This window comes from Rhincodon typus, chromosome 15 (genome assembly GCF_021869965.1).
Source record: "Rhincodon typus isolate 14 chromosome 15, sRhiTyp1.1, whole genome shotgun sequence".
NCBI lineage: Eukaryota > Metazoa > Chordata > Chondrichthyes > Orectolobiformes > Rhincodontidae > Rhincodon > Rhincodon typus.
The window spans coordinates 19,688,797-19,692,978 of NC_063346.1; positions in this window are offsets into that span (position 1 = coordinate 19,688,797).

The window sequence follows — 4,182 nt, forward strand, 5'->3', positions numbered from 1 at the left end:
GCTTTGTCCTGGATAGTGTCAAGCTTCTTGAGTGTTGTTGGAGCTGCACTCATCAAGGCCAAAGGGCAGTATTCCATCACACTCTTGTGACTTGTGCCTTGTAGATAGTGGACAGGCTTTGGGGAGTCAGGAGATGAGTTACTCACTACAGTATTCCTAGCCTTTGACCTCCCCTTGTAGCCACTGTGCTTATGTGGTGAGTCCAGTTGAGTTTCTGGTTAATTCTAACCCCCAGGATGTTGATAGTGGGGGATTCAGTGATGGTAACAACATTGAATGTCAAGGGGCGTTGGTTAGATTGTCTCCTATTGGTGATGGTCACTTTACTGATGATCGAGTGTAGACCGATGGGTTGGTAAATGGCCAGATTGTTTTTTTTCCTGCTTTTTGTGTACAGGACATACCTGGGCAATTTTCTACATTGTCTGGTAGATGTAGCGTTTTAGATCTACAGGAATGGATTGGCAGGGGAGTGGCAATGTCTTTGCCGGAATGTTGTCAGGGCACATAGCTTTGCAGTGTCTGGTGCCTCCAATCATTTCTTAATATCACATGGAGATAATTGAATTGGTTGAAGACTGACATCTGTGATGCTGGAGACCACTGGAGAAGGCTGAGATGGACCTCCACCTGGTACTTCTGGTTGAAGATTGCTGCAAATTCTTCAGCCTTATCTTTTGCACTGATGTGTTGGCCTCTTCCATCATTGAGGGTGGGGATATTTGTGGAGCTTCCTCCTCAAATGAGTTGTTTAGGATGTGGTAGAACTGCAGAACTTAGATCTGATCCACTAGTCATAGGATCACTTAGCTCTGTCTATCACTGGTTGCTTATGCTGTTTGGCATGCAAATAGTCCTGTTTGATATCTTCACCAGGTTGACACCTCATTTTTAGGTAGGCCCGGTGCTGCTTCTGCATACTTGCACTTATTCCATGGATTTACACATTACAATTGAGATGAGATTGAGAAACTGAGCATAAGAAACAACAATTAATTGAGGGAAATGATCAGGAAACACTTGTAATAAGAATAGGGAAGAAATGAAATGGAGGATTGCCTCTGAAATTTGCACTGTGGTCTAGGAAAGAGGAAGAAAAGTCATTTATGGTGCCGAACGGTGCTTGTTTTGTCAGAAACGTCCTCAAAAAATTAATAAACACAGAAGATGCTCATGAAAACCAAAAGAATAGCGGATGCTGTAAATCAGGAACAGAGCAGACGTTGCTGGAAAAGCTCAGCAGATCTGGAAGCATCTGTGAAGAAAAGTCAGAGTTAACATTCCAGGTCCTGTGACCCTTCCTCAGAACTTTGAGTCCTGAGGAAGGGTCACCAGACTCAAAACATTAACTCTGATTTTTTCTTCACAGATGCAGCAGACCAGCTGAGCTTTTCCAGCAACTTCTGTTTTTGCTGTTGCTGATGATGCTTATGATTTTGCTGTACCCATGAAGAGATTGGCATTATTTATTTCCTTTCTAACATGATAATGTAACACAAGATTGTAGGAATATCCTATTTCTTAATAAATAAATCTGATGTCTGTTCCATTTGAATGATTGATTGATAAAGTTTGTAAATACGTGGATCTGTATGAAATGATGAAACGGAGTGTGAGTCAAATTTCCCATGAGAATTGAATACAATCTGTGAAAGGCAGGCTGCGTGAGTGGGCAAGATCTGGTTAATGGAATATAATGTATGTAACTGTCAAGTTATCCATTCTGGCAGGAAGAATACTAAGAAGTCTATTATCTAAATGGTCAGTAGTTGCAGAGGACTGAGATGGAGATGAATCTGGGTGTTCTATTGTATAAAACACCAAAGGTTATTATGCAGTCACAGCAAATATTTAGAAAAGCTAATACAATCCTATTGTTGCAATGAAAATTAAATACAAAAGTAAGAAGATAGTATTTCACTTGTATAGGTCATCTGTGAAACCACATATGGAGTATTAGTAGCTGACTTGATTGAAGCATATAAGGTCCTGCGAGGTCTTGAGAGGAATGATGTGGAAAAGGATTTTCATCTTAAGGCAGAATCTAGGACTAATGATGACTGTTTAAAATAAAGAGTTGCTATTTGAGATAGAGACAAGGTAATTTATTTCTGACAGAAGAATGTGAGCCTTCAGAATTTGGTTCCTCAAAAGGCAATAGAATTATCGCAGCATCATAGAGGTTTTATGTTGCAGAAAGAGACTATTCAGCCCATTTTGCCTGACCAATTCTGCAAATAAGCATCTTTACCTAGTGCAATTTGCCACTTTCCCCCCATGTTCTTGCAAGCTATTTTTGTCCAAATAATCAACCAGTACAGTCCTGAATGACAAGGTTGAACCTGCCTCCACCACACCATAGTGCGTGCCATACTCTCACTTTTACAAGCAGGAACAGCTTCTCCCTATCCATTCTATCCAGCCCACTCATGATTTTGGAAGTGTCTATCAAACGTCCTTTCATCATCTTCCTCTCCAAGGAGAACAGTCCAAATTTATCATAACTTTTTCTCATTCCTGGAGCCATTCTTATAAATTACTTCTGCACTGTCTCCAATGCATTCAATTCTTTTCTATAACCTGACATCCATATAGGTACACAATAGTCCAGCTCAGGTCTAAGATGTGTGTTATACAAGTTCAACATTACCTCCTTGCTGTTTTATTCTATGCCCCAATTAATAATGAGAAGGATACTATGTGCTTTATCAACTGCTGTTTTCAGTTTTCCTGCCACTTTCAATGACCTGTGCACATATACACCCAGTTCCTCTGCCCCTGCAGCCCCTTTACAATTGTGCTTCCTATTTTATATTATCTTTCAATGTTCTTCCAACCAAAGTGCATTGAACCTCATCTGCCACTTTTCTGAGGCAGTCCAGCAAGGGGAGGAAACACAACGCATTAGTGCAATGCGTATGCAGCATTCTACAATAAAAGAACCAAGACAAAGGAAGTTCAGCTATGTTTAGGTTTCAAGGAAGTAATGTGAGGTCGGATGGCCTCCACTTTGATGCTAGGAGTATTATTGGTCAGACAATTGAGTTATCAGTGTGAATTGACATGTAGAATTGTGATATTGTTGCCATCAGAGAGATGTGGTTGAAGGAGGGCAAGACTGGCAACTCAATATTCTGGGGTATAAGATCAGGTGAGACACGGAAGGTGTAAAAAAAGAGTGGTGTCACATTATTAATTAAGGAATGAGTTACTGCCAAAAGGAGGTGCGGTATCTTGGAACAATCTTCAAATGAGGCTTTATTGGGTAGAGCTTAGGAATAAAAAGGGGGAAGTCACATTGCTTGGAGTGTATTATAGGTCCCCAGTGAGCAGACAAAAGAAGAGCAGATATGTAGACAATTCATTAAGGTTTGTGAGAATAGCAATCATAGCTAATTATATTGGGGGATTGCAACTTCCCCAACATTAATCAAATTGTTGTAGTACAAAGGTTAGAGGAGATGGATTTTTTAAAATGTGTTCAGACGAGCTTTCTGTATTAACATGTAGAAAGTCTAACAAGAGATGGTGCAGTGCTGGACCTAATACTGGTAGTTGAAGTGGCAGTGGGGCAGCATATTTGTGAAAGCGACCACAACACTGTACAATTTAAGTTTTGTAATGCAAAAAGAAAAAAAATGGTCTGCAACAGTAATTCTAAATTGAGGGAAGGAAGATTTTATTAAAATAAGGCAGGATTTGACCAAATAGCCTGGGAACAGCTACTTGACGGAAAATCTACAGCAGGACAGTGGGGATGTACAAAAATGAAATAGGAACAGTATAGACCCTATATTTTCCCTTCAGACTGACTTATAGGAACATCACATCTAGAGAATTGGGGGGTTATAGGGTGGAGAGAGTGGGTCTGGATGGAATAGTTTTCGGAGGGTTGGTGTGGACTCCATAAGCCAAATGGCCTGCTCCCACACTGTAGAGATTCTAAGATACACATTGCTTGGGAAACTATTGAAGAAAATTATGAAAGAGAGAACAAATCTACATTTATAGAAACAGGTCAGATCAAGAATAATCAGCAAGGCTTTGTCAAAGGAAGGTCAAGCCTAACAAAATTTAATTCATTTTTTGTGGAGGTGCTCAGGTGTATCAATGAAGGCAGTGCAGTTGATGTAGCTTATATGGATTTCAGCAAAGCATATGACAAGGCCCCACATGAGAAAC